Below are 25263 nucleotides of genomic sequence, written 5' to 3' on the forward strand. Positions count from 1 at the left end.
AACTCCACATTAATTGCATTTAATGGGGAGTTACTCTTGTGAAGAAAGTGGCCGGCCACTTTGTGAATGGAGGTGTATTCATTTTCATTCAAGTGTGGTGCATCTTCTTCCTTCTTCCTCTCAAGCTCTCCCTCTCCCTCTCCTCCTTGCTTGGCCGAATCTCACCAAGGTGCTAGCACACCTTTGTGTGAGGTTTTCTCCACCTACGTGTCCGTGTGGATACTTCTAGAGGACCGGCGCTTGACGGTCTAGAGATCCGGCAACTCCTTGGACGAGCGGGATAAGCGAAAGGAACGCTTCGAAGGTATAACCCTTATCTAGTGTAGATCTAAAGGTTTTACAAACTCGTACAAGAAAATGTTTTTTGAAAAGTTTTGTTTACGAATCTTTGCACGGATCTACGGCTTTGGGTGACTCGGGGTTTCCGCAACGCGAAAAAGCGGTTTTCGCGGCCCGACGAACCCAACAGTGGTATCAGAGCCACGTGCAAAGACTTGTACGAGTTCGTTTGTATTTTTATGAAAAATAAACCTTCTGTAATTTTCTGTAAAAATTGAGTTTTTAGAGTTTTTATGAGTAATTTTTCCGTAGAAGCAAAGCACAAGTGTCTCGGCACTTGTAGGCTTCGGCTACCGGAAAGTTTTCTTTTAAACGACTTCGTTTTGACCCAAATCTATTTGGGACAGCGGGGTCGGGTGCCATTAGATCGCAAAGGAGCAACTCATGATGGTTAGATCGTGGGTAGGGGCATAGCCCCTAACCCCGCAAGGGAATTTGCTTCGCGATTGCACCCGAAATCGCTAAAAACGAACCCGCCGGGAAGATTTTTCCGAAACGGCAATGTCTCGACCCAAATCTTTTTGGGACAGCGGGTTTAGGCGCTGTTGGATTGCAATGGAACCCTCGCGATGGTTAGATCGCGGGTAGGGGCGCTGCCCCTGGGCCCCGCAAGGGGATCCGTTCCGCGATTGCGCCCGAAACCGCTAAACGGGACCGCCGGGAAATTTTATTCATAAAAATTGTAAAAAAAATTATTTTAAAATTATAGAAAATTATGAAAAATATATAATTTTGAATTATATATTAATTTGTGATAGTCATGGCCCAAATCCCAATATGATTGGTTGTGTTGTAATTCATAATACGGCCTGCGTGCCGTTATGTGTTTGCGAGTGTTGTATTATATTCGCGACCTGCGCGTCGTGCCTTCTCTTATTTTCTTGTTGTAAATTAGATTTAGACTCGAATATAACTCGAGTTTCAAATTGTAATGTACAAATTGGAGCGGTGGAGGGTCCACACGAGACAGAGTTCCGAGGCGGGCACGAGCAACACAAGGTGGTCAAAGGGAGGAGCTTGAAGAAGCTGTTGACCCTAGGTTGACCAATCGATCTTCTCATTGGCTTGAGAAGATCGTAGTAGGGCCATGACTAAATCACAAATAGATTAATTAATTGCTTGTGTATGTGATGCATATTTAATAAGTAGTTAATTAATTAGTGCCTTACGATTAGATTAGATCTAAGTCATGCACATGATGCACCCTTGCGATTAGATTAGATCTAAGTGGCACAAGATGCATCCTTTTCGATTAGATTAGATCTCAATCGACTCAACTCTAATGCCTAACCGTGGCGTGATACCTATCACTACCTCGATCACATGTATTGTTGAATCGCCAAAGCCGAGCAATACATATTATCTTGGTAAGTGCGGAGGGACAATCTTGGTCCCGTCTATCAACGCATGGGTGAATACAAACTCAATTAGATTGAGTATTCATAGTTACTCGGTTGGATCGAGTCAACTATAGGCATTCTTCCAATAGTTGGAAAGATAGGTCAATATCACATCTATATTAACTCTCGGGCGTATTAGCCAAAGCTAACTCGAGTTTTAATATAAATGCGGATATTGATTCTATAAACAAGAGTTGCATAGAGATATAATTGGTAATCGTTACCTACCGATCATACTAAGCCTTGGGCGTATTAGCCAAAGCTAACTCAAGGGTTAGTATGATGTGAATCTTGTCCCACAAGAATTATAGAATTCAGTGAGAGCATCATTTAATTAAAAGGCCTAATTAAATGATTTTTAAAGAATATGATATTTATTTCTGCAAATTTTCTATTGTAGATAACCATGACGTCGAACACGAATTCCTTCTCCCTGCGATCTGTCCTTGAGAAGGACAAGCTCAACGGAGCGAATTTCCTGGACTGGTACAGGAACTTGAGAATAGTTCTCACCCAGGAGCGTAAGCTGTACGTTCTGGAGCAGCCCATTCCGGAGGCTCCTCCTGCCAATGCCCCGTGAGCCAACAAAGATGCTTACAAGAAGCATCAAGACAATGCATTAGATGTGTCCTATCTAATGCTCGCGACCATGAACTCAGAGCTTCAGAAGCAACATGAGTTGATGGGCGCTTTTGATATGGTTGAGCATCTTCGCCAACTATATCAGGGACAAGCGAGGCATGAGAGATTTGAGATCTCGAAGGCACTATTTCAGTGCAAGATGTCAGACGGGGCTCCTGTAGGTCCTTATGTACTCAAGATGATTGGGTACATAGAGAACCTACAAAGACTGGGGTTCCCACTTGGCCAAGAGCTGGCCACTGACTTGATCTTGCAGTCCTTGCCGGATAGCTATAGTCAATTCGTTCTCAACTATAACATGAACAAGATTGACAAGCCACTGCCCGAGCTACTTAGTATGTTATGAACTGCTGAGATTAACCTTAAGAAGGTTAAGCCCATTCTGATGGTCCAGAAGCACAAGGGCAAGGGCAAGCCCAAAGGTAAGGGAAAGTCCCAAACCAAGGGCAAAGGTAAGGCACTGAAGCCTAAAGGAGGGGTCGTCAAGGATGCTACCTGCTTCCACTGCGGTTAGACCGGGCATTGGAAGAGGAACTGCAAGGTATACTTGGAGGATCTTAAGAAGAAGCGAAGTAAGACTTCCACTTCAGGTATATATGTTATAGAAGTCAATCTATCTATTTCTACATCATGGGTATTAGATACTAGATGTGCTTCTCATATTTGTACTGATGTGCAGGCGCTGAGAAATAGCAGAGCATTGGCAAAGGGCGAGGTGGACCTACGAGTAGGCAATGGAGCACGGGTTGCTGCTGTTGCTGTAGGAACTTATCAGCTATCTCTGCCCTCTGGGCTTGTACTAGATTTAGATGATTGTTGTTATGTGTCTGCTCTTACTAAGAACATAGTTTCAGTTTCTTGTTTAGACAAGAAAGGATACTCTTTTATAATAAAAGACAAATGTTGTTCTGTTTATTTGAAAGATATGTTCTATTGTAGTGCACCACTAATAAACGGACTCTATATTCTAGACCTTGAGAGCCCTATCTATAACATTAGTACCAAGAGGTTCAAGTCAAATGACATGAACCAAACATACCTCTGGCACTGTCGCTTAGGTCATATAAATGACAAGCGCTTATCCCAGCTCCATAAGGATGGTTTACTGGACTCATTTGATTTTGAATCATATGAGATATGCGAGTCATGCCTACGAGGCAAGATGACCAAGACTCCCTTTAGTGGGCACAGCGAGAGAGCAACTGATTTGTTAGGACTCATACATAGTGATGTATGTGGCCCTTTCAATGTTGCTGCTAGAGGCGGTTATAGGTACTTCATCACATTTACTGATGATTTCAGTAGATACGGTTATGTGTACTTGATGACACATAAGTCTGAATCCTTTGAAAAGTTCAAAGAATTCAAGAATGAAGTACAGAACCAGCTTGGCAAGAGTATTAAGGTACTTCGATCAGATCGAGGTGGTGAATACTTAAGCCATGAGTTTCGTGACTACTTAGCTGAGTGTGGGATTTTATCTCAACTCACTCCTCCTGGAACACCACAATGGAATGGTGTGTCCGAAAGGAGGAATCGTACCTTATTAGATATGGTACGATCTATGATGAGTCACACAGATCTTCCGACATATCTATGGGGATATGCTCTAGACACGGCAGCTTTCATACTCAACCGAGTTCCATCAAAGGCCGTGATAAAGACACCATATAGGATATGGACTGGGAGAGATGCCCAGGTGTCTTTCATGAGGATTTGGGGTTGTGAGGCTTACGTACGACGTCAAGTCTCAGACAAATTAGGACCCAAATCCGACAAGTGCTATTTCATCGGATATCCCAAGGAAACTAAGGGATATTACTTCTACATTCCCAGTCAGCACAAGGTAGTTGTGGCAAAGACTGGGGTCTTTCTAGAAAGGGACTTTGTTTCTAGAAAGACTAGTGGGAGCGCGTTCGATCTTGAAGAAGTTCAAGATGCGAACAGTAGCACTAATGCCATGATGGAAATTGAACTGGAACCACAAAGTGTTGTGGATGATGTTGTTCCACAAGGAGTTGAGGGACAACAACCGGTTCATGTAGACATACCTCTTCGCAGGTCTGATAGGGTACGTCGTCAGCCTGAGAGATACTCATTTCTCTTGTCTGACCATGATGACATTGTGCTCATAGAGGATGAGCCTACCACCTATCAAGAAGCTGTGATGAGACCAGATTCTGAGAAATGGCTAGAAGCCATGAGATCCGAGATAGAATCCATGTACACCAACCAAGTATGAACTTTGGTTGATCCACCTGAAGGGGTAAAACCCATTGGGTGCAAGTGGGTCTTTAAGAGAAAGACTGACATGGATGGACTTATCTATAAGGGTCGCTTGGTAGCTAAAGGCTTCAAGCAGATTCATGGTATTGACTATGATGAAACCTTTTCTCCAGTGGCGATGTTTAAGTCCATTCGGATCATGCTTGCTATTGTAGCCTACCATGACTATGAGATATGGCAGATGGATGTCAAAACCGCGTTTCTGAATGGAAACCTACTCGAGGATGTGTACATGACACAACCTGAGGGTTTTGTAGATCCACAGCATACTAGCAGAGTATGCAAGCTGCATAGGTCCATTTATGGACTAAAGCAAGCTTCTCGGAGCTGGAATCTTCGATTTGATGATGCGATCAAACAATTTAGTTTCATCAAGAACGAAGATGAGCCTTGTGTCTACAAGAAGGTTGTAGGGGACATAGTTGTCTTCCTCATATTATATGTGGATGACATACTACTCATTGGGAAGGACATCCCTATGCTTCAGTCTGTCAAGACCTGGCTAGGGAGTTGCTTCTCAATGAAGGACTTAGGTGAGGCATCCCGCATACTAGGGATACAGATCTATAGAGATAGATCTAAGAGATTGCTTGGCCTAAGTCAGAGTACATATATTGACAAGGTACTCCTTCGGTTTGCCATGCAGAACTCCAAGAAGGGATTTCTGTCGATGTCACATGGCGTGAGTCTTTCGAAGACTCAAGGTTCCTCTTCTAGAGAGGAGAGAGACCGCATGGATCAGATCCCTTATGCCTCAGCCATAGGATCGATCATGTACGCCATGCTGTGTACTCGACCTGATGTCTCGTATGCTTTGAGCATGACGAGCAGATACCATCAGATCCGGTGAAAGTCATGGATAGCGGTCAAGAATATTCTTAAGTACTTACGAAGGACTAAAGAATATTTCTTGATATATGGAGGCAATGATGAGCTAACCGTAAAGGGTTACGGTGATGCCACTTCCAGACCGATCAGGATGATTACCAATGGCGATCGAGATTCGTATTTTGCATTAATGGTGGTGCTGTCAGCTGGAAGAGTTCGAAGCAGGATATAGTGGCTGATTCTACAACAGGTATCAGAGGCAGCAAAGGAGGCGGTTTGGATCCGCAAGTTCATCACTGAACTTGGGATGGTTCCTAGCATCGCTGACCCAGTTGAGCTCTATTGTGACAACAATGGAGCTATAGCACGTGCGAAGGAACCTCGCTCACACCAGCGGACCAAGCACATACTACGTCCATCTCATTCGAGAGATTATCGATAGAGGAGATGTGAAGATTTGCAGAGTACCTACAGAGGCTAACATCGCAGATCCCTTGACCAAGGCTTTGGCACAGAGGAAGCATGATGGTCACACTAGGTCATTAGGCCTTAGAGCCTATACTGATTGGCACTAGTGCTAGTGGGAGATTGTTAGTTAGAGCCCTAGAGTCAATCATTTGATGATTGTATGGACTCATGTATATCATATTCTTGTATATTAATAAAGGCATTTGTTTGGTTATTATACTTATTTGTATTAGTGCCAAATAGACTAAGTATAATAGCGTCCTTGAGTAGAGGGTTCATACCTATATCAATCGATTAGTAGAATCGATAGTGAGATGATATAGGGAACACTACTCTAAATCATTCCTAGTCGAGTATTAACATTCAGGGACAATGTTAATGCAATAAGACTAGCATGTAGGTCAGTTCGATGACTTGATCTCACAAGTCATGGATATAGAGATATCAAGCTGACACATGAGTATACATTGGAGAATGTATACTGAATGACCCGCCATGAGAAAGTATCATGGATCGTTATATGAGTGTCATATACTTTCTCATGTGGCTATTAGTATGACTATTAGTCCTTAGACCTGAAGTCACCATGGATCCCTACATAAGGAGTTATGTACTTTAGTTTCGTCAAACGTCACCCGTAACTGGGTGGACTATAAAGGCGATTATTGGGTATGTAACGAATTATGCAGAGGGATGTGAGTGATGTAGATGGGATCTATCCCTCCCATATGACGGGAGCGACATCGCTATTCTTGATAGAGTGAGACCACTAAGTGCATGGCCATGCCCAAATGAGTCAACATTAGATGTTGAGCTCATTTGATCGAGTGAGTCTACTTGGAGTTCAAGATTTAGATTGATTAGAGGATGACACGGTCTATGCCTCACATTGATCAATCTAGATGTCTAGGATAGAAGGACAATGTCACATATTGTGAGGAGTCACAATTAGTAGTCACAAGGTGATGTCGGATCTCGACATTCTTGTAACTTGGGTAGTAATGATGTGTTGCTAGATACCGCTCATTACTTATGCTCCTAAATGGGTTTAGGGCATTGCCAACGTTACAAGAACCTATAGGGTCACACACTTAGGACAATTAGATGGAGATTAGGTTCATATGATGAACCAAGAGGATTAGATTCATTTGATGAATCAAATTGGATTAAGAGTAATCCTAATTGGGCTAACTTGAGTTCGACTCAAGTTGATTCATGTATTTAATGAGTCTAATTTAGATTATGACTTATTAAATCAATTTAATTTAATGAATTAGATTCATTATATTAAGTTGGCTCGAATCAAATGGTTGGATTAGATCAACCATGGTAAAGATTGGGTCAAGTTGGACTTGACTAGAGAAGGAAGACCAAAGGTCAATTTTGACTTGACCTTTTGCCACCTCATTGGTGAGTTGGCATTAGGTGGACCAATGATGATGTTCCACATCATCATGGTGTGCCACCTCATGGAAGTTACAAAGCCATTTTCTTATTAACTCCACATTAATTGCATTTAATGGGGAGTTACTCTTGTGAAGAAAGTGGCCGGCCACTTTGTGAATGGAGGTGTATTCATTTTCATTCAAGTGTGGTGCATCTTCTTCCTTCTTCCTCTCAAGCTCTCCCTCTCCCTCTCCTCCTTGCTTGGCCGAATCTCACCAAGGTGCTAGCACACCTTTGTGTGAGGTTTTCTCCACCTACGTGTCCATGTGGATACTTCTAGAGGACCGGCGCTTGACGGTCTAGAGATCCGGCAACTCCTTGGACGAGCGGGATAAGCGAAAGGCACGCTTCGAAGGTATAACCCTTATCTAGTGTAGATCTAAAGGTTTTACAAACTCGTACAAGAAAAGGTTTTTCGAAAAGTTTTGTTTACGAATCTTTGCACGGATCTACGGCTTTGGGTGACTCGGGGTTTCCGCGACGCGAAAAAGTGGTTTTCGCGGCCCGACGAACCCAACAGTCCTTATACCGGGTCCTGGTTAGTACAGATTCTCTCCTGTCTACTTCGGTTTGCATTTATCTTTATTTTTGTCAGGAGACTGTACGCATGATTAGTGCTAGGTGTTATTTTTTTACTTTGCATATCAATTGTACCTGCTGAGTGTTAGACTCACCCCGCCTCCATTGTTGTTATTTTTCAGGTTAATGCTGTCAGGAGAGAGTTCCAGTTGCTAGTCCCATGCAGATCTCAAGCTGTATTTATTTTTTGGGTTTCTTATTTAGACTGTGTTAGACTTATTCTATTTGAGGATTTGGATATTGTATGGATTCATATGATCGATGGATTTTTGTATGTTTTGGATTTGTTCTACTACATGCCTGCCTGGGCGGCAGAAGAGGTAAGTTAATCTTATCGTCGGATTTTGAGATTTACGAGTGTAGTTGAGTAGGGTTGTTTTTGAGTCATATGTTCATTGTTATAGTGTGTTTATTATTAACTGCGTGTGATGGTTATATATATGTTTGTTTATTTCTGTTATTATTCCAGCCGCATGTGGCTGAGGTATGTGGCTATGTAGAAAGTTTCAGATTGTCTGCCGTACAGGGGAGATGCTGCCGAAATTTCTTCGGACAGGGACTCCTCCGGGGCGTGACAATTTAGTGGCATCAGAGCAGGTACACGATACTTGCTATGTGTTTTGGATTTTCAAGATTTATTCTGATACCAATTTATTTGGTATCAGAGGGCAGTTTTACGATCGTTGTCTTTGTATTTTTGATATTTGGGATAACCTGATACCAATTTATTTGGTATCAGAGCGCCAAAGTTTGGCGATACTTGGATGGTTTCCGTGTGTTGGATTTTGAGATTTAACTGATACCAATTTATTGGTATCAGAGCAGGGTTATGATACCTGCTTTTGGTGTTCTGGAGATTTATCGGATACCTGTTGTTGGTATTCTGGATATTTGGGTTAGCCAGGTTTGTGAGTCAAACTGGGCATTTTCAGATTTTCGATATGGTTATGTTTCGGATTTCCGTTTCGGATTTATATGGATTTCCGGTGATATTCTCGTTCGGAATTTTGAGGTCAGAAGTTGGGGACTGGACAGCGACGGAACATCTCCAGACGACATATAGGTATGATGTTTAATTTGATAGTTATGACATGTATTAGCACTTTATCTTTAGTACCTGTCTGGTTGTTGTAGCCCATATTACATATGATGGATTAGCCACTGATCTTGGTCGACCCTAATAAAGATCAAGGATTATAGTCTCTGGTGATTTTATATATCTTACCACCAGTAGTTTTAGCTTCTGTTACTACTATTAGGAGATGGAGGCACATATCAGCCTCTGCTATTGTTAGCTGGGTAATGGATGATACCTATATATTCCTGTGGACTTAGCCAGTAGAGTTTTTATACTCGTATCTTTTGGATATTAGGGTATTCGATACGATGAAAATTGGTCATTGGAGAGTTATCATGTTTGATCATTGTTGAGAATGATTTGAGGTTGAGGGATATTGGGAGATCAGATATTGTGATATGTTTATTTCTAATGGTTTGTGAGAGTAAATGTTATGTGGTTGTCTGATGATCTATTACTGGATATTTGTTTTGATGATCTATTAGTGTCAACTATTTTGATAATCTATTATTTGGGTTGTCGTTGATGGTGACATAGTGAGTGTCATATATGATATTCACATGTTTGATGATTATAATTCGTGATCAGATTATAAATTAGGTGCTAGAGAGTGTATGGTTTAGAGTGCCTATGAGATCTTAATAAATCTGGTTAGTTGTGGTTAGTTAACAGGATGATAAAAATTGATATTTGTTTCATCTGATATTGAACTATGTGGATAAATAATGATCGATGTTTTGAATGCTAAATTGCCCTCATGGGAGTAGAGACTGATTCATCTGATATTATGTGGGCTGATATTTTTGAGGATAAAAATGAGAGTGTCTTGATGTTCTTGAAATCTAACTTTATCTTTTGGGTTGTACACATTTATACATATGATTATTGTGGGTTTCTAGTAGATTATACTCGAGTGGTTAGACATACATGTCTGATTGTTTATTGGAGGTATTTGTCAATAAAAACTATGTTGTGGAATGTGCACATATGTTTGAGTGTTTTATTGGATGTATCTTATCGATTCAATCTGAGTTGTGATATGTACAGATGTGTTTGGTATAATATTTGAGGTATCTTGTTTATTATATGATTGTTCTGAGAGTATACTCGTGTCGATTATGATTTGTTGGAAGTATTACGTTGATTATACTCTTGGCATAGGTGTATATATGCCATGTGAGGTTGTTTGAGGTGTATTGTCGATTATACCTATGTGGATATATGCACACGGGTTTGATAGGTATTGTTGGAGGTATCACACTGATTTATACCTGTGCTATGAGTGTGTTTAGTGTGTATAAATTGGAGGATTATGTCGATTATACATATGTTGTGTGTGCATGTGTACCAGGTGTATGGTGGGTAGCATCATGATGATTCTACCTATGTTGAATGTAGAATGCTGAGTGTCTACATTATGTTATTGGTTGTATAACCCTGTCAACTAATTCTCCTGTTAGTGGGTGACCAACCCACTAGGATGATGATAGAGTTGACTATGGATTTGATTTGTTTACTAGGTTGTTTATACCTTTGGCTGCCGATAGTGATATGTGGTTGAGTGATCTCGTGCAGCCTCTAGTTGGATAGTTAGGTGCCTTGGACACTTATGGATCGTTTATGGTGGAGCGGAGTTCCCACATATACATATTTCGGATTGCTTGTAGCGGAGCATTGCTCCCATATCTATTGCAGATACATGTTATAGATTATTTGTAGTGGAGTGTTACTCCTACATATTGAGGATTTCTTGTGGTAGAGCGTTTCTCCCGCATATGTGGTATTTTCTGTGATGGAGCGTTGTTCTTACACTGGAGGATCTATGCTTAGATGATTTATATCGTTGGTGATCATATTTCAGATTTATTGTCAAGGATCTTATGGATTGGGAATGTCTGTGATACGGACATTATGTGTATTGGTTTTACCATTAGGGCTTGCGGAGCCTTAGATGTTTTCATGGACTAGATGACTTGGGTATCCCTAGGATATTGGATCATAATTCGTTATCGTTATTGATGATGTGGTGTTTTATTCCTGATATGAGGTGTATCACGTACACTATCTTTGCATAGTTCTAGAGATGTTTCGACTGAAACGTCTAGATGTGAAGATCAGTAGTGCGTATTTTGGTTGTCTTCTGTGAGATGTTTGAGACACACGGTCATCAGTAGGAGTATACCGTGGTTCCACAGGAGATCGAGGTTGTTACCATTGGGAGTAGACGGAGTCTATAGAAGAGGCTCACAACTTCCTTTGTTTGGCCTGATATTTCCGGGTATACGTTGAGGGTTTCTCACGGATTGCTATGCTACTTACACGCTTGACCAGGAAAGGTGTGAAGTTCACTTGGACTGAGGATGGCAGGACCAGCTTCTAGGAGCTGAAGCGGAGACTAGTGTCGGCTCCGATTTTGGTTTTACCTTATGAAGAGGACGGATTTGTGCTCTATACCGACGCATCTCTACAGGATTTGTGCGCTGTTTTGATGCAGCACGGCAAGGTAGTCTCCTACTTCTCCGCAGTGAAGGAGCATGAGGAGAACTACCCCAGTACATGACTTGTGGTTGGCTGCCATTATTTTTCCTTGAAGATTTGGCAGCAGCATCTGTTCGGTATTACATGTGAGATTTCACTGATCATAAGAGTCTCAAATATATATTTTTACCCAGAAGGAATTTAATCTCTGACAGAGGAGATGGATGGAGTTCCTGAAGGATTGTGACTGTACGATTGACTATCACCGGGGAAAACTAATATGTTGCCGATACGCTTAGCAGGAAGTCCGGAGGGACTTTAGCTTGCCACCGAGTTGTGGTCGCAGACTTGATTTAAGGTTTCTCCGATTTGGGCCTTGAGGGGTAAGGACAGACAGAGCAGGGTACTCTGGTTACCATGGTTGCTCAGTCGTTGATCAGGACAAGGATACGAGAGCCATAGGCTGCTGATCAGTATTTGCAGTTTATTTATAGCCAGATAGCTTCCGGGCAGCAGACCGAGTTCACCTGAGACGAGGAGGGTGTTATACACTACCGAGGCAGATTTTTGCGTGCTTCAGTCTCATCCGGTTTTATAGGAGTTACTTCCGGAGGCTCATCGCTCATGATTTGCTGTCCACCCAGGCGGTACCCGTATGTACCAAGATTTGAGATGTTTCTATTGGTGGAACGACATGAAGGACGACATGAAAGAAGACATCGCGGATTTTGTAGCTAGATGTCTTGTCTGTCAGAAAATGAAGGCCGAGCACCAGAGACCTGCCTGCTTATTTCAGCAGATTTCTATTCCTGAGTGGAAATGAGAATACATTACTATGGACTTTGTGGTAGGTTTGCAGAGGACACGACGAGGCCATGACGCGGTTTGGGTAATCGTTGATCGATTAACCAAATCCGCACACTCGTTAGCGATTCGGAAGACTGATTTCCTGGATCGATTGGTAGATCTGTTTTACCGGGGGATCATCAGATCATGTGGTGTCCCGTTGAGTATTATTTCGGATAGAGACCCCCAGTTCACGTCTCGTTTCTGGCAGAATCTGCAGCAGGCCTTCGGCACGCAGCTTCGATTTAGTACAGCTTTCCATCCGCAGACAGATGGACAGTTAGAGCGAACCATTTAGACTCTAGAGGACTTGCTGAGGTCTTGTGTATTGGATTTTGGAGGCAGTTGGGAGGACCATTTGCCATTAGTAGAGAGTTCGCCTACAACAACGGTTTGCATTTGGTTATCCAAATGGCACCGCATGAGGCGTTGTATGGTAGGCTTTGTCGGATACCCACCCTCTGGGATGAGGTTGGGGAGGCTTAGTTGTTGGGACCTCATAGAGCTCAGCATGAGGCAGAGTTGGTCCGTACTATCAGACAGAGGATGTCAGAGGGATAAGACTGCCAGAAGAGTTATGCTGACAGGAGTCGGAGACTCTTAGAGTTCTCTATTTGCGACCATGTATTTTTGCGAGTTTCAACCGCGAAAGGGGTGAAGAGATTTGGCTTCAGAGGTAAGCTAGCTCCACGATACATTGGACCTTTCTAGATCTCGGAAAGGATTGGAGCGGTAGCTTACCGGTTGGCACTACCACCGTCCTTGGCAGGAGTGCACGATGTATTCCACGTATCTATGCTGAGGAGATACGTACCCGAACCGACACATGTGCTGGCAGATATCCCAGTTCCAGTTCAGCCTGACATTACATATGAGGAGGTTCCGGTACGGATTCTCAACCGGAAAGAGCGTCAGTTGCAGAACAAGACTATCCGGCTGGTTAAAGTCGGATGCCAGCATCATTCGGACGAGGAGGCTACTTGGGAGCTCGAGGATACTATCCGAGCTCGATATCCCCATCTTTTCACTTGAGGTATGTGATTTATTTACCTTCAGCATTTATACTCCATATCTGTTGTTAGTACTTGCTGATGGTAGATAACGAAATTTAGGGACCAAATTTTTATTAGTGGGGGAGAATGTAAAATACCGAAAATAGACAGATAATAATAAGGGAATTTTTCGGAATTTTTGAAAATTTTCTGGGAATTTTTCGGAGCTCGTATGGATGAGTTCACGGGGACAAGAACGGGGCCCGGAAAAGCCTGTTAGGCTACCCTAATTAAAGAGAGGAAATGTTTATATTTCCTTTTCTTTTTATTTTATTTCTTTTCCTTTAATAATGTCGCCGTTCACTTCTTTTTCCCCCTACACCCGACGAGTCTTCTCCTTTGCCCTAACCGCCGAGCGCCTCTACTTCTTCCCCGAGCCCTAGGTGCCAACGACGCCGACACCCTCTGCGATCTTCCTCCTCGCCAAGCGACGGCGCCGATCGCCACCTTAGCCGACGACCCCAATCGCCGGTGCCCTAGCCTCTGCCTCAACGCCAGCGACGCCGACCTTCTCCACCCGACGCCTCCAGCAGCCATCGAGAGTCCTCCGATCGCCGCCGACTCTTGACCCGAGCACCACGGCAGGCTTTGTCTTCTTTTCTCGGAGTCGTCCTCTGCACGGAAGAGGCAAGCCTAGTTGAGCCTTTGCCGATCTCCTCTGTGTCGGCCTCCTCCACTGTGTCGTGACCTAAATCGCTGGAATCCAGAGGTTTGAGTAGGTTTTAAGTTGGGAGCAGCAACCCTAGCCTTGGTGTGTTCGTCCGTGCCCTAATTCCACTATTGTGTCTTCCTTCAGCCACCTCCTACAGTGAAGTCTCGGCAGAGGAAGCAACAGGCAGTCACTTTCTAGTGGCGGACAGCCCAATTCGGCCACAAGTCTTGGTCCAACAACAACGATCTTTGCTATTGAGCCACAGTGGCTGTGATGAAGGTGAGGTGCATAGATTGATCTAGAATTATGTTCAAAAAATTATTAGAGCCAAGTATGATGATTGAGGTTTATGTATAGAATTGGATTGGTATTGAATTTAATCCATTGCCTGTTTTGTTACATGGAATCAATACATTTCTAAGGAAGGGTAAGGTTATTAAATAGGTTGGAGATTTTTATTTAGCTATATAGCTAAATACATTATCTGTTTGATAACGCAGGACTCTGATTCGTGACCGTATCTCGACGGGTATCTTGATTACCGGATTGGACCATTTTATCGGAGGCGGGTACTTTTGACTTATTGTCTTTGATATGCTTAGTAATGAAATTAACAATTTGCATTAATTGTATTTTTCTTATTTGTTCGGTTAATCACTGCCCGATACATGTTGCCTGCTTGATTGATTGTTTGTTTGCATCTCGTATTGATACCTATCTGATTTCACATGCTCATGGGTAGTGATATAACCATGTTTTACCATGTCAGGACCTAGGTTTGATACCTTATTTGATCAGTATACCTTGATATGATTTATTCACTATGGTGCCCATTGTTATATGTCCAGAGGTTGGTTTAGTATATTACCATGCTTAGTGACATGCACCATTCGCATGATTGCATGCTGTGTGAGAGATTGCTCCATTATTGTCGAGTACTTTGCCAGTTTTCATCACTGTTCGATGCTCCGTTGTGACGCTCATGGGTAGCGTGACACAGCGTAGAAGCACGTCAGTTTGACTCTTCCGGTGCTTCGTTAGAGATCCCTCCCCGTTATAGCGTACCGGGAGATGAGAGCATTACGCTCCCCCATTTATGATTTGGGGTAGGAGTACGTGTGTACTTCGACAGCATCCCGTCCACACGGTCACTCATCAGGGGTAGTGATGCAGAGTGCACGGTCGTCACAGCCCTACCCACTCGGTCCCACTTTTGTTGTGAGTTAGCTGACTGGCGTCAGGGGTGACCATGACATTGGCATCATATGCATGATGCATTTATTGTTTTGTGTTTGTATTTGCTGCATTTATATGCTGCATATTGTTTGGATACCTATGTTTGACATGCATACAGGTCTTCTATACCTTTTAGACTGTTTGTCCTTATACCGGGTCCTGGTTAGTACAGATTCTCTCCTGTCTACTTCGGTTTGCATTTATCTTTATTTTTGTCAGGAGACTATACGCATGATTAGTGCTAGGTGTTATTTCTTTACTTTGCATATCAATTGTACCTGCTGAGTGTTGGACTCACCCCGCCTCCATTGTTGTTATTTTTCAGGTTAATGCTGTCAGGAGAGAGTTCCAGTTGCTAGTCCCCTGCAGATCTCAAGCTGTATTTATTTTTTGGGTTTCTTATTTAGACTGTGTTAGACTTATTCTATTTAAGGATTTGGATATTGTATGGATTCATATGATCGATGGATTTTTGTATGTTTTGGATTTATTCTACTACATGCCTGCCTGGGCGGCAGAAGAGGTAAGTTAATCTTATCGTCGGATTTTGAGATTTACGAGTGTAGTTGAGTAGGGTTGTTTTTGAGTCATATGTTCATTGTTACAGTGTGTTTATTATTAACTGTGTGTGATGGTTATATATATGTTTGTTTATTTCTGTTATTATTCTAGCCACATGTGGTTGAGGTATGTGGCTATGTAGAAAGTTTCAGATTGTCCGCCGTACAGAGGAGATGCTGCCGAAATTTCTTCGGACAGGGACTCCTCCGGGGCGTGACATTTCAGCCGCAGGGGTTTCCTTCCATGGGTCCAGCAGTAGCGCCTGCACCTGCTACTACCGAGTGGATGAGGGATAGAGCACGTATACCGTTACTGGCGAGGTCCGCCATGGACAGATTTACCTTATATCAGGGCGGAGCGGATCCTTGGGCTGCTCGTAGTTGGTTGAAGAATCTGGAGAGCACGTTCGGATACATGAGTTGTACAGATGAGGAGAAAGTGGAACTGGCAGCATACCAACTCCGAGATCAGGCAGTCACATGGTGGGACATGCAGAAGATGATTTTTAGGGAGCAGCGCATCACGTGGTCGATGTTTCGAGATGCTTTTGAGCGACAGTATTTTCCAACTACATTCTATCTAGCTCGACGTCAGGAATTTCTGAATCTCAAACAAGGCGATCGATCAGTGATGGAGTACAACGCCGAATTCTGTAGACTGGCTGAATTTTGTCCACACTTAGTGGCCCAGGACTATGATCGTATGCAGCAGTTTACCCAGGGCATATATTCGGCTTAGGATGTCCGGATTTCCGGGTAGCTCCTACCGAGAGGTTTTGGATCGGGCATTATTCATTGAAATGACTCAGCAGCAAGTGGCTCAGGAGAAAAGTAATGACAAGCAGCTGTCGCAGAAGAGAGGGAATAAGGGTCAAGACTTGCAAGTTACTTCCGAAAGATCTTCTCGGCCACAGAAATCAAGGTGAACCACGGACGAGTCTACTTGTTCCCCTAAGAGAAATCGGAAGAATGACATTAGTGAAACTAGGTGTTTCCAGTACGGCTCGAAAAGTCATCTCAAACCTGATTGTTCATTGGATCACTCGATATGCTTCTATTGTAAGCTTCCGGGCCATGAGAGTCGGGAATGTACCTTGAAGGCTCAGTTGGAGACTACTAAGGTTACCTTTCAGGGAGATCAACCCACCCAGCCATGGCAGCAGAGAGGATCTCAAACGACTCAGAGTGCGTCACGTCAGCAATGACCGCTGCCTTCTCAGGGACAAATATATCATATTCACGGGCAGGAACCAGTGACTACACAGTATTCTGTCGCAGCGTCTTGTCATCAGGCATTTCTAGTACAGTAGGATTTTCATCCACCGCAGCCCTACTCAGCATACCAGCAGCAACCTTAGTATCAGCAGCCGGTTCCTGCACCTCCGATTCCAGCACAGACCACACCAGACATGCCTCAGCTAAGCTCAGAGGAGGGTCGCGTTTATGCTGTCACACAAGAGGAGGCACCAGGAGCTGAGAGATCGGTCTTTCGACGTATTATGTTACTTTATACATTTATTATAGATCTATTGATAGATATTGGTGATTTTTATTTGTTCATCTCTCGAGTATCTTTGGATAAAATCGGGGTGTTACCTACACGCGGGACATGTGAGACATCAGGATCCCTACCATCTAGGGAGGTACTTATTAATAGTCAAGGAAACGGAGGGCGTTCTTTGGATTCCGATGGTCAGACATTTATGTTGTAAATTTGGGGACCAAATTTTTATTAGTGGGAAAGAATGTAAAATCCGACCATTTAATAATATGGGTTATTAGAATAATAATCTAGTAGAATTTTTCCAGGAATTTTAGATATTTTTCTGGTTTTATTTTGAGGTCCCATGGTGGAGTTTAAGGGGATAATGGTTAGGCATAAGGAGGTAATGGAAATCACCATTAGCTAGGTGAGGAGTTGATTGGAAGCGACTTAATTAATAACCCTACCTATATATTTAGAAGCTACAGTGCTTAAAGCCCTAAAAACGCCATCTCCCCCTCCTGTTCGCCCCTTCGCCCGATTCCGCCGACCCAGCGCCGCGACGACACTTCACACCCGAGCTCACGGCGATGCGGAGTTCAGCGAAGCCTCGACGAAGCCTTCCAGTCCTCTACTCCAGTCCTCTACCCCGGTCCTCTACCCCTTCCTCTCTTCGGATTTGCTGCTTCGTGTGAGGACCGTCGGGCAGGAGGAGCAGAGCTGAAGACCGGAGACGCTGAGGGTCGAATCGCCGGAACCCCGAGCTCGATCTCAGCTGAGGGTGCGTTCCAAACAGTGGTCACGACGTCCCTTTGCCCCAACGCCAAGATACCGTAGTGATGCTCTTCACCACTTGAGAGAAGGCTGTCACAGAGGTAAGTGAGATGTGGATTGTTGGATTAGGGTTTTCTCTTAGCTATGGAGGATGTGATTTGAGCCAGGATGCAAGCATATGTTGATTTAGGTATTGTTCTGGCAGTGATTCACGGTAGCAGTCCCGATCACAATTTCCAGCAATTGTTCTTCATCCGGAGATTAGTAGGTAAGGAATCTACAGCTCTAAACAGTAGATTTGTGGCTCTAGGTGTTGGATACAATTCGGATTGTGCTTATTTGTGTGATGACAATGGATGTAGGCTCTGTAGGAGCTCTATTTGTGGATCTTGGCAGTAGGTATCACCAGAGGACCTGTGCCGCCAATTTCACCTTCGGGCAGAGGATCATCAGAGGTAAGTTTTGTTATAAGATAAGCTGTGGGTGTGGATATTGGTGAAGATGAATCTGTAATAAGTAATAGTGGTGTTTAGGGAATAAATGCATGATTTGCTAGCCCTAATTGTGGTAGTATAATGTAGAGGGGTTTTGGTTGGTTTGTGTGGATTAGTAATGGGGATTAGTAGATTTGTGTGTGTTTATTTGGGTAATGAACGAACTCGGAATAATTACCTATCTTGTATATTGGCTTAGTTATTCGGTTTCTTAAGTAGATGGTTTAAATTGATACATTGACACAGGACTTTGATCGAGACGGGTGTCGTGACGTAGTGACTTCGGATTCAGCTTACATTTCGAGGCGGGTACTTCTTGACTTGTTTCTGTAGTTATTGTTCTTGGTGCATGAGTAGTTCGGATTAAGTAGAGTTTATCTTGACTCCACTCGTCTTATTTCTTACGCTTGATACTTTATCCACTCAATCTTTGAGATACTCATTTTTGTATCTATACAGTCTCTCGTTGCTTTTCATGATATTTAGCAAATACCGGATAGTAGATATTAGATACTGGATAGATAGATACCAGATACCATGTTTACTTGTTTTGACTGCTATCTATTCATGTTTCTTATTAAGCATGCTGGCTTCATGTAGCATACCTGATTTTCATTATATATATATGATGACTGTTGCATTGTTCGCATCATGTCATTGCATGCATTGCAGGCGACACTGGCTCCCATGTGGTTGAGACGGTCGTTAGCCTGGGCCGCACACTCGGCCACTCATGGGTAGTGGTAGCTGGAGCGTGCCGCTTGTCCTGTCGTGCCCCCCACTCGCACACTCATGGTTAGTGGTAGCTGGAGTCGTGGGCAGCAGGGACCCCGTCGCAGACGTAGCTATTCAGCTACTATGCAACTGTCCATCCGGTCACTCGAGAGTAGTGGCGGCCTTTGGGTGGTACAGTTGTCATCGATCCGGTCTCTCGACCATACAGGGGTCGTGGTGCAGAGAGGTGGGCGGGGTGACCATCTGTGCATACGCTGTTATTCTTATATCTGCTGGTTGCTTACTTATGCTGTTGTTGTTTACTTATGTTGCTATGACTTACTTATGTTACTGTTGCTTATGCTGATATGCTCACATAGGTTGAGATATATACCCGAGGTATGTGTTTAGACACTGGTTTACATATTGGTAGTATACCTTACATGTGATCTGGATAGTTGTGAGCAGTACTATAGCAGTTTATGTTACCTCAGACCTTATACTAGCCTAGGTTATGGAATCAGGTATGGATATGTACTTTGATTACACAGTAGTATATGCTATTTATCTTTCTGAGACGGTATCCTGTTGTACTCCTGGCTATTTATGTTACTCATACACTATCTATTTCCTTACACGCTGAGTCTTCATACTCACCACCCTATACATTGGTAACTTCACCAGGTAGCCGTTAGTTGATGCCGTATACTTGAAGGAGGATTCCGATTGCCAGTCCCACATCGTTTCCGAGGACGAATTTCCGATTTTGTTTAGCTTTTGGGTTGTGAGTTGAACTTTTGAACTTGGTATTGTAATAACCCTTTTGGGGACTTGATGTTATTCTGTGATTGGTTTTGTTTTGTCGAGGAGTCAAGCCGGGCTGGCCCGCGGTGAGTTCTTTTGGTATTTTGGTACTTGTTATTTCGTTTTCCGCTGTGTTTGATTTACCAGCTGAGTGGGCTGCTTATTATCTGCGTGGTTGTATTTAGTTCTAGCCGTGTTGTCTATATTTTGCATCTGTTTATCTGTTAGCTATGTATACTAGTTCTTTTGTCACTGCTACAGGGGAGGTGCTGTTCGATTTTCGTCTGACAACCTTACTCTCGGGGCGTGACATAAAGAATATGGACAATTGCAAGAGGCAAGTCAGATTAACTTGGGGGAGTTAAGATAATTAAAGATTTTGCTTTAAAACATATCTCTTAACCCTTTCAAAATAGCTAAGTTATAAAAAATAGCTAATTTTAGAAAGATAATTTAGTAATAAGTTTGCAGATTAATTTTCAACATATAGTTTTGCAACCATAAATTTATAAAAGCTAATTTTCAGGTTGAAGCAAAAAAATTTCAAACATAAGTGTATAAGTTTCAAATTTCAAAATTTAATTTTCAAAGTAAGTTTTAACTTGAAACATTTTTCAACCATATAAAAGTAATTTTACAAAAGTAAAATTTTCAAAATAAAGTTTGCAAGATCCACTTGTCAACCCCAAGTTTGTAAGTTCCAAATTTTCAAAAACTAATTTTATTAAAATTTTAAAGTATGTTTGAAATACTTTTCAAACATTAAGTAAGTAAAAATTGATTTTCAAAATTAAGTTAGATCCAAATTTTCAATGTTGAGTAAGATCAATTTTCTTAGATTGATATTCAACATTAAGTTTGAACAATCATAATTTCAAAACTAAGTTTGTAAAATTCGATTTTCAAAACCAAGTTTATCAAATTAGATTTTACAAAGATAAGTCAGATATGTTAAGTAATGTTAAAATATCTTTAAGGAAACATTTTTCAAAAATTAATTTCAAAATATTTTTAATAAAGGAAAAATAAATATGCAAACAATTAACCCTCCCCCTGAACCTGACATAAAATTTTGAAAACATTTGCTAAAAATATTCAAAGTAGGATTATTATTATTATTTATTTATTTATTACTCTTCCTTAATTTATTTCTCCCCCTGAATTTGATACTCCCTCTGAATTTATTAGTATTAGCTAAGTTTAGAATTAGTATTAATTTATTAAAGTTATTAAACAATGTTAAGGTTCAATTTGAATCAATAGTTAATAATGATAAATTATGATTTAATTATAATGAAATTAAAATTTTGATCAACATTAAAATTAAGATTATTTGAGCTAAATTAAGGTTAAGTATTAATTAACTGTTTAATGTAAGGTCAAATCTAATTTAGATTAGAGTTAATTTTTGAAGTTTGTACTTCAATTATTTACTTATTAAATTTATAATCATAAGTTAATCAAATTTGAATTATTTGTTAATAATGTCATTAAGGTTTAGATTTAGTTTAATATATTTTAATGTAATTTAAAATTTTTTTTATTTTAAATTTAAGTTTCCTTGAAATTCTTTTTAAAAGAGTTTTAAAATAATTTTTAAATTATTTTTAAAAGAGTTTTTAAAATGATTTTTAAATTATTTTTAAAAGAGTTTTTAAAATGATTTTTAAAAGAATTTTTAAGATGAGTTTTAAAAGTTTTAAAAATAATTTTTTTAAAATGATTTTTAAAAGCTTTTAAAATAATTTTTTTAAAAGCTTTTAAAATAATTTTTTTAAAAGAATTCTTAAAATGATTTTTAAAAGTTTTTTAAAATAATTTTTAAAATGACTTTTTAAATTTTTTTAAAATAATTTTTTAAAGTTTTTAAAATAATTTTTAAAAGAATTTTTAAAATGAGTTTTTAAAGTTTTTAAAATAATTTTAAAATGATTTTTAAAGTTTAAAAAATAATTTTTAAAAGAAATTTTAAAATTATTTTTGAAAGATTTTTAAAATAAGTTTTAAATAATTTTTAAAAAGAATTTTTAAAAGAGTTTTTAAAATAATTTTTAAAAGAATTTTTAATATTATTTTTAAAATAAGTTTTAAATAATTTTTTAAAATAATTTTTAAAATGATTTTTAAAAGAGTTTTTAAATAATTTTTAAAAGAATTTTTAAAATGATTTTAAAAATAAGTTTTAAATAATTTTTTAAAAGAATTTTTAAAATGATTTTAAAAATAAGTTTTAAATAATTTTTTAAAATGATTTTTAAACGAGTTTTTAAATATTTTTTAAAAGAATTTTTAAAATGATTTTTAAAAGTGTTTTAAAATAATTTTTAAAATATTTTTTTTAATTTTTTTTGAGTTAAAATTATTTTTAAAATAATTTTTAGTTAACTTAATTTTAATTTAATTTAATTTAATTTTAATTTTAATTTAATTTACTCTAATTTTAATTTGAATTTAATTTTAAATCCTTATTCATTTCACCTGATCTAAATTATCAATTAGGGAATCCGATAGTTTTGTGAGATGAATTAGATTCCATTTAGGATTTGGTTTAACTTTATGTTAGATTCAGGTTCTGCTTTGAGCTCAACGAATAGGTATTCTTTGGATAAACTTCTGGGCTATGGTGAGTCACTTGGACATCATTAAAGTAATCATGCCTTCGAAGTTTTTCAAATAGTCTTATCCACTGAACTTTGTACAAAACCTTGGTCTAACTAGTTAGGATCCATAAAGGGTAGCTTCGGTCAGTTCCACTTAGTCAAATGCACCAGGTCGAAGCCATATCTTCTTAGACATGCATAGACTAAGCTTCCCTAACGTACTATCATCCAAAACTTCACCGGTACCGTGGGTCAAGTTAAACTTAGTCCCTTTCTAATTAGTCCTTGTTACCCTGCCGGGTAGGTTGGTTTGGGTTACCTTGTCGGGTAGGTTAGTTTTGGAGGTGACAGCTATTCTGGAGTCTCCCCCTGAATTATTGGTTTTTTATTTTAAGATTTTTGTATAATTAGAGTTGATTTTAGTTAAGTTTTAATGTTTAATTTGTAATTTAAATTTAAGTTTTTAATTTTAAATTAATTAAATTGGTTAAATTATCTTTCTTTAAAAGAGTATATTTAATATTTAAATTTTCTTTCAATTTTAATTTTATTAGGTTAATTGAACTATCTTTCTTGAATAGCTTATTTTTAAAGTTTAAATTTTTATTAATTTTTAAATTCGAATTAATTAAATTGTTTGATTTATATTTCTTTAAAGCTTTATCTTTTAGTCTTTTATTAATTGTTAATTTTAAATTTTCTGGATTATCTTTGTTTAATATGTTATCTTTAACATTCAATTTTAAGTTTGTTAAAGTGTTTGATTTTATCCTTATATTTTCTTTGTCTTTTAAATTGAAATGATTAATTTAATTTATTAGATTAGTTTTATCTTTAAAATTTAATTTTTTGTTAATTATATTATCTTGGTTTTGGATAGCATTTTCTAGACTGATTTTATCTTGATTATTAAATACTTTATTAAGGTAATTATTGATTTTATCAATTTTCTCATTTTTAACTTCTAAATTCGAATTTATTTTAATGTTTGACTTATTTATGTCTAGATGCTCACTTAATTTTAAATTTTCTGAATTAATTAAATTATTTGAATTGATTTGGTCATTGTTCTGTTTGACCAAATCAAGGTTAATGTCAAATTGATCAGAGTCTTGATTGACTTGATCAGAATCTAGATTATTTTGTTATTTTGAATTTAAATTATTTAGATCTAGATTATCATGCACCATACTTGGAATAATTTCATACTTATCTGAATCATCATGCTGATTATTTAAACTACTATTAGCAGGGGTATTTTGGTAAACATTACTAACCTTGAGCGCAACCCCTAATTCAGTAGGCTTTTCCATTGGATCTTACTCGAGTCTGAATTTGATTTTTTCTTGATCCTCTAACTCCAACGGCTCCTCATGAAGTTTGATCAACTTGATCCAAAGCTTATATGCATTCTTGTACTTTTCTAGTCTGCATAAAACATTGTTAGGTAAAACACCACAAATAATTTTACTTACATTTTTGTTCAGTTCTGAGTCGTGAGAAGGTTTTCTCAATATTAACACATTATCGAAATCAAGGCTTCCTAAGAAGCATTCCATTAATCACTTCCAGTAGTTAAAATCTTGATCGTATGGTGGTGGTTCGTGGGGGTTCCGTTCTTCTTGAAGAGGCATTGGTCTTGCACACAAGGAAACAGAGAAAAAGTCCCAAGACTTGGTCTTGGATTAGTAGTGTTGGAGGAAAAAATATAGTATTTCACTATTTAAAAAAATAAAATATTAATAAAATATAAAAAAAATATTATTTCAAAATTTTGAAAATGTAATATTTTGTCAATACTAAGCAATGGTGAAGAGATGACGATGTATTTTTCAAAAATAGTTTTGGAGGGAAAAAATGAAAGGCGTAAGGTTTTATTTTTAAGACAAACGATATCTAATTTTTCTTTAAAAAATACCCCCTTTGCCTGATTGGTGGTTGCACCAAATCAGAGCGGTACCTGCTCTGATACCACTTGTTGGATCATGATCGTTCGATAGAGGGGGGGGGTGAAAATCGATAACAGAAAACTTTCGTAAAGAGTAAGCACAGCGGAAAGACAAAAGACAAGCCAAAGAAGACACAATGATTTACTTGGTTCGGAGCCTTTGGCGACTCCTACTCCAAGGCCCGCACACGAGGGTGCTTTCGATGGGCAATCACTATCAATTCTAAAATAGAAATACAAGATTAAAGTATAAGAACTGATAGAAAGAAAATACTAACTATAGAATAAAAAATAAAAGATAGCACTGAGTCAGAGATCTTTTTGCAGCGTCGCAGGAGCGCAGAGAAGTGGATCTTGAATTTTGAGTTGTTGTTGGAGCTCCGCCTTTGACCCTCCTTATATAGGAGGCTCGGGGCGCCTGGAACCTTCAGGGCGCCTGGAACCTTCAGGGCGCCTCGACCATGACGTAGCCAACCCAACCAGGAGACTCCACGTGGCAACGACGTGAAGATGATAGAATTTGCCTCCGGGTGCCTGGGTACCTCCCGGGCGCTCA

The sequence above is a fragment of the Zingiber officinale genome, chromosome 1B, assembly GCF_018446385.1.
Source record: "Zingiber officinale cultivar Zhangliang chromosome 1B, Zo_v1.1, whole genome shotgun sequence".
In the NCBI taxonomy this organism is placed as follows: Eukaryota; Viridiplantae; Streptophyta; class Magnoliopsida; order Zingiberales; family Zingiberaceae; genus Zingiber; species Zingiber officinale.